Below are 7,053 nucleotides of genomic sequence, written 5' to 3'. Positions count from 1 at the left end.
AAATCGACATCCACTACCCTGTCAGGACCATCTAGTAAGGATGACTTTCCAGTGATGTGATTGGTAAGTGGTTGGGCAGGTTTTGATCATATCCTTCGGTTGCATGGACGGGTCTTCAATACCCCTGATCACTGTGTCGTGTTTTTATCTTTCGTCGACTATTTGGGCTCACACCTAAACACACCTGAAGCATCTCAGTGGAAAAAACACGCTGCACCTCAAAAGCTATCGAAAGCACTCCCAGCACCTCAAAAGCGATCTAAAGCTCTCCCAGCTGTGCGTTTTCAGAAGAGCGCCTTGTTTTCTTTTAGCTGGGAAAAAGGCTTTGGCTCATGACAAGGTAAAGAAATTGCACCAGTGTGCTACTCATTAGTGTGCTCATCATTCTTATGTATGCGATATCTCTGAACGCCTAGAGAGAATCACTTTAAATATGGCATACACAACCACTGGAGTCACGGATGAAGTCATTTCGATTCTGGAGGTCAATGGTCAAGGTTACTGTGCCATTACGTCTCCAGAACTCCATATGTATCTCTCCCGAACTGGTGAATCTTCTGGACACATTTGGCACTATTTCAAGGCACTGGCCTCCTAAGCCAGGGATTGTGGGTTCAAGTCCCATCTGGGGTGATTTTCAGCAGAGTGGCGCAGCGGAAGCGTGCTGGGCCCATAACCCAGAGGTCGATGGATCGAAACCATCCTCTGCTAACTGTGTTTTGCTGGTAACACAATTGTAGTCACTATGAAAGGGCGATCCAACAAGAGATTATGATCCTCAACCTGAGGTCCATGGTGAGATGAATCATGATATAACTGCTGGAAGAGTTGGTTACAGTCGCAAGAAAAAGTAATATTATCGAGGCCAATCATGTACTGGAGGTTTACTGTCCATATTGACAAATCGACATCCACTACCCTGTCAGGACCATCTAGTAAGGATGACTTTCCAGTGATGTGATTGGTAAGTGGTTGGGCAGGTTTTGATCATATCCTTCGGTTGCATGGACGGGACTTCAATACCCCTGATCACTGTGTCGTGTTTTTATCTTTCGTCGACTATTTGGGCTCACACCTAAACACACCTGAAGCATCTCAGTGGAAAAAACACGCTGCACCTCAAAAGCTATCGAAAGCACTCCCAGCACCTCAAAAGCGATCTAAAGCTCTCCCAGCTGTGCGTTTTCAGAAGAGCGCCTTGTTTTCTTTTAGCTGGGAAAAAGGCTTTGGCTCATGACAAGGTAAAGAAATTGCACCAGTGTGCTACTCATTAGTGTGCTCACTTCAGTGATGTATTGAAGCACAACCTTTGAGCTAAAGTGAGCACAATAAACATTTGTTGACCAAATGTTTGTCTTTTATAGTTCTAGTTTTTTTCCTTTTCTTCTGGACACATTTGGCACTATTTCACAGCTTTTGTCTCTAGTTCTCCATTCTGTCAGGGCTTTACTCTGTCTCTCCGACCTCTTTCTTTGTCTCTTGTTAGGTCTCGGCGCCAGCGCTAGCCGTGGCCAGAAGTATTATGCTTATGGGTCGTCCGTCCATCTCTACATATGTACGCACTTCCCATTCTTGTGAACGCGCTAACACAGGACCCCCTGGAGTGAACTTCTTGAAATATTGCACAAAAGTCCACTTGAACTCGCAGACGAACTGATGAGATTTTGGAGGTCAAAGGTTTAATGTCAAGGTGCCTGTGCCCTCATGTCTGTCCATCTGATTCTTATGAATGCGATATCTCTGAACGCCTAGAGAGAATCACTTTAAATATGGCATACACAACCACTGGAGTAACAGATGAACTAAGAAGTATTATGCTTTTGGGTCGTCCGTCCATCTCTACATATGTACGCACTTCCCATTCTTGTGAACGCTCTAACACAGGACGCCCTGGAGGGAACTTCTTGAAATATTGCACAAAAGTCCACTTGAACTCGCAGATGAACTGATGAGATTTGGAGGTCAAAGGTTTAATGTCAAGGTGTCTGTGCCCTCATGTCTGTCCATTTGATTCTTATGAATGTTATATCTCTGAATGCCTAGAGGGAATCACTTTTCAATTTAAAATGAAAAATAAAATAAATATAACGATGTACATTACAGGGAGAGGCAGAAATCCTAATGGGCTAATTTTATGCCTCCACCTAAAAAGTATTTGATGAAATTGATACCTGAGATGCCACATGCTGTTACAGCTGTATCAAACATTGATTAGTTTGTAATATGTGTCATTTAGTTAACTGGATTTTTCAACCAGCGGTTCTTGCATTAATCTCTTAATCAAGCTATGCAGAATAAAGGCTCTACTGAGATAGTAGTAGCCTACAATACTTAAGACCTTTCCTTTACACTGGTGAGTGTCTTCACGGTCATCTCAAGGCAGCAGGTATCTGTTCCATCTGCAGTCTCTGACTGAAGTGATGCTGTGCACTGTCAACCACAATTACACACAGCACAGGTGGTTACATTTTGTGCAGCCCACATCAGACTTTTTGTCAAATAACCTCAGAAACCTCCCTGCCGAAAAACCTGCATACATGTATTAGATGATCCGTTTACAAAGAATGCAATCCCAGATTTGGATAAGGAGAAAACACATCATGGGTTATGGGCCCAGCGCGCTTCCACTGCGCCACTCTGCTATAAACATGGCATGGGACACAAACCCTGATTTAGGAGGCCAGTGGCATATCCATTCGGCCACAGAGGCTTTACTAAATAAAGATTCACCTCAGCATTAGCACCAAATAAAATCTATTAATAAAGCAACAATAAATAAATAATTAAAAAAGTCATAAGTTTTATTTGCAAAGTGCCCATTTTGACATTTGAGGTATAGATTATGTCCAGCTTTTATGTCTGAACAATGCATCAACTTGTTTTCTTATGACTAACTGAATGTAAACCAAAGGCGCAGTAAAGGTCAACCTTTCTTTTTGATGCTGCCTTTTTTACAGGTAATTCATGTAATTGTTCAGTTCTTCCCATTCTTGTATTTCATACCTGTCTTATTTTATTCAAGCTGTTTTTATCTTCTCTTAATGAATGTTGATTATTTTAACTGCTCTTGCTATGAAATTTGCTACACATATCGAAGGTCCACACATGATAAATACTAATGACTTAAGTGACCCTCTTACAGTTACTTTAGTGCCACCAGCAGGACAAATTACTGTATATATTATTGTTTTATTTAAAATAAAATAACTATAGCAAATAAAAAAAATGTATAGAGTAAAGTTACAATATTTGAAGTACTTGTAACCGGCAGGTTAAGTCGGCCTTTGTCACGCCCCCACACAATAGACCAATGCAGTGAGTTCCCAGATCAGTGCCACGGAAATAAAAAATGGTGGTAAACATGAGCTGCATCTCATAGACCTTAAATTGACTCCTCGAGTCCTCCACTTTAGGGTGACCTGTCCCCAGCTGGAGCTGTCCCTAGAAATGTCCCCGGTTTTCACTGTGACTGACAGACCCGAAATTGGAATGAAAGAAAGAAAACATTGACCAAACATCTAGTTTTCACGCAGGTTCAAGACAGCCAGAGCAAGCGCTGCTCAGAGCTCAACTTCGGTAAAGTTAGACAGATATTCACAGATTCAAACTTCCGGGATCAATTACTCTACAGCGAAATGTTATTAAATCATAAACGACGCATCTTTCCTACCGTAGTAAGGTAAACAACGAGCTACAAACTTATTCTCATCAAAACATTCTCCAACCTGGAGAAATAACATTGGTCTCTACAAGCAGCCGGCGGTGAGACAGCAGTAAGACAAGTGCTTAGGGACCGTCTACAAACTAGGCTACAACACCGAAAAGACAATCAACAATATGTATTCATTTAATGATTAAATAAGGTAGTGTCTCCAAACTTACCTAAATTGTTTTCACATTTCTGTACTAGACCATCATCTGATAAAATGATTGAAGGAAGATCTTTGCAACTTTTGAAAGTTTTTTCAAAAATTAAAAAAAAGCAAAAAGAAATCAGCCTATTGTGAAAAATGATGATAGGCTTACTGGCATATAGGTAAGGTTGTCACTAAGGTAGCCATATATAAAGATAGTAGACTTTTCATGAAGTGCATTTTGATGACTAGCCAGGGGTTATATCTGAACATCTTAGCATTCTCATAGGTTTGACTTCCTCTATCCACTGTAGAGTTAATCTTTTAGACACCTTAGCTTTCAATTCTGAAATAAAAAAAAGCACAGCTTTTCCTATTCTCTGGATTTGTAAAACCATCAGCATGGTTGTGTACAGAATAACTCTTATCATGCAGCACAATGTTCAATTAAGCTTGCAAATTAAATACATTCTTGCTTGAATGTACTTGTTTTAATATAGAAAAATCAACTATAGGCTGTGGTGAAACAGCTGGCATTAAAACAGTTGGACTTGTAACCCAATCACTGAAACCGAATTCCTTTGTTATATCTGAGATTTTATTGTAAAAGACTTCCTTTTTTGACTTTGCTGCTTTCGCAACATTCATTTATATCCATGTTTGACTTAGTAGATTTGCCAAATAATTGGGCCTTAACTGTTTTCTTTTTAGTTGAAGTGGCATTTCTCCAACGTCCACCTGAAGCGCTGACAAGGTCGCTGACTTAACGACCCTGCAGCAATAACCTCAATGCTTGAGCATGAATTCTAACCAGCCTTTTTAAAGATGTTCTAGCAGCTGCTCCCAAAACAGTTACATCCGTAATCTAGTACTCATCTAATTAAAGCAACATTCTTTACAGCAACTCAATCAGCTCCCCAAACAGTGTCGTTTAGACATCTCATGGTATTCAGTACTTTCATCTTCAACCTTATTGATATGAAGGCATTTTATCAAACCATGATCCCCAAAATGTAAAAGTTTTCTCCCCTTGTAATCTTTGATTATACAACTTCAGACAAATATCTTCATTGACTTTCTTTCTTGTAAAAAACAGAACTTCCTGGAATTTCTTTACAATATAGTCTATAATCCTCCCTTGTTTCCAAATTCCCTTTTTCAAGGGCTGAATCTCAACTAGCACTGACTGTCTGAAGAGGGAGCCAATTAGAGCTGATCAGCAACAGCTGTGCTACCTGCATGATGGTTTTTTAACCTGGCATGTGGCACAGAAAACAGTTTCTCTTGGTGACTGAAGTGATGGGAGCTGTTTGGGCCTTTGTTATTTGTGCGCTGACTGTTTGGATTACCGAAGGTTGTTGTCTTTCTTCTGTTTGAAGCGTGTATTCAAATTGGTAGGGGAGTATAGAAAATTTAAGAGTAAGGTTAATTACTCAGTTCCTGAAATGAAATTTAGCTGCAACAAGTTTGTGATATGTGCCATCAAACAGCAGAAACATTTGATTAACCGCAACTGCATTGTCTTTAGGCTCGAGTTTGCCAGTTGGTGGCACAAACGAAAGACGTTATAATGGGCTGCAGAGGAGACTGGTTAGAGGTAAGAACATTCATGACGGACTCTTTACAGAGCTACTTATGGACACTAATTTAATTTATGTTGTACTACAGATGCGTCTCCCAACGATATCTCCATGAAGAAGGCCTTTAAACTTCTTCAGTCAATGGAGTCCATGTTGACGCAAGATGCTAAAAAAGGTGAGCAGGTTCTCTGAAACCCTTTTGGAAAAAATGCTGCATATGTGTGTAGAGCTGAGGTTCTTTGTGGCACAATATAGTTGATTTAAGTTATCTGGCTTTTCTGATGGGGCTCCCAACACGTTTTTAATTAAAGCTACATTGACCATACAATGTAGGGTATACAGCTGCTGTCTGCTCAAATTATTCAGACATTCATATTTAAACAATGCAACAATTGATGCTTACGGGCCTCGGCCTATAGCCGCATCACCGTCAGGCCAATAATGACTTTACAGGACACTTTCTTGAGCAATATTGCAGTTAAACAACACTTAACAGAAAAATAAGTTAATAATTAGTTTATATTGTGGGGTTAATTTGCTCTCAAAAGCAACAGGATTTCTAGTCCCTGCCAAGCCAGCCAACTTAAGCTACGTTAGCTTTGTAGAGCTCGTCGGATATCCTAAACTGAATAAATATAGCCCATAAAAACACAACTGCTGTGCTAGCTCAATATTGTAACAGATTCTGTCATGTTCTAAACAAACTCCACTGGAATAATGTCCAGTGAAGTCTTTTGGGGCTATCCAAGTCTTGAAAGCAATCTTAAGTCTTTGCTTTATTTATATATTAACAAAGAGGGGGGGAAGCCTTAGTGGTAAATTCTCTTTGCAGTGTTAAAGTCTAAGGTAGTTTAACTTGACAATTGCTGAATATTTTCTTTCAGCGCAACTGGAAACCAATGAAGTAGAAGCTGAGGCATCTGTTGGCCAACTGGAACATGTAAAATGGCCCCTGAACAGACCCCAAGAGCTCAAAACCTATCTGACGTCCGGGGATCGTCCCTTCGCCAACCTGACGTCGGGTCCCTTCGCCAACCTGACGTCGGGTCCCTTCGCCAACCTGACGTCGGGTCCCTTCGCCAACCTGACGTCGGGTCCCTTCGCCAACCTGACGCCGGGTCCCTTCGCCAACCTGACGCCGGGTCCCTTCGCCAACCTGACGTCGGGTCCCTTCGCCAACCTGACGTCGGGTCCCTTCGCCAACCTGACGTCGGGTCCCTTCGCCAACCTGACGTCGGGTCCCTTCGCCAACCTGACGTCGGGTCCCTTCGCCAACCTGACGCCGGGTCCCTTCGCCAACCTGACGCCGGGTCCCTTCGCCAACCTGACGCCGGGTCCCTTCGCCAACCTGACGTCGGGTCCCTTCGCCAACCTGACGTCGGGTCCCTTCGCCAACCTGACGTCGGGTCCCTTCGCCAACCTGACGCCGGGTCCCTTCGCCAACCTGACGCCGGGTCCCTTCGCCAACCTGACGCCGGGTCCCTTCGCCAACCTGACGCCGGGTCCCTTCGCCAACCTGACGTCGGGTCCCTTCGCCAACCTGACGCCGGGTCCCTTCGCCAACCTGACGTCGGGTCCCTTCGCCAACCTGACGTCGGGTCCCTTCGCCAACCTGACGC

General features: G+C 42.6%; 1 long non-coding RNA gene and 1 other non-coding gene across 2 annotated transcripts; both read left to right on the top strand.

Moving 5' to 3' along the window:
* Positions 1 to 639: 639 nt before the first annotated feature.
* On the top strand, positions 640 to 711 carry trnam-cau (transfer RNA methionine (anticodon CAU)). Its single transcript has one exon. It is a non-coding gene; the product is annotated as a tRNA-Met (tRNA).
* A 4,434-nt stretch (positions 712 to 5,145) lies between these two features.
* LOC144535998 (uncharacterized) lies at positions 5,146 to 6,340 on the top strand. Its single transcript, XR_013503715.1, has 4 exons — positions 5,146 to 5,208; positions 5,383 to 5,451; positions 5,523 to 5,609; positions 6,319 to 6,340. It is a non-coding gene; the product is annotated as an uncharacterized LOC144535998 (long non-coding RNA).
* Positions 6,341 to 7,053: the final 713 nt, after the last annotated feature.

Source organism: Sander vitreus, chromosome 21 (assembly GCF_031162955.1).
Source record: "Sander vitreus isolate 19-12246 chromosome 21, sanVit1, whole genome shotgun sequence".
NCBI lineage: Eukaryota > Metazoa > Chordata > Actinopteri > Perciformes > Percidae > Sander > Sander vitreus.
The sequence above is the reverse complement of the archived record's forward strand: the minus strand, read 5'-3'. Positions and strand labels throughout refer to the sequence as shown.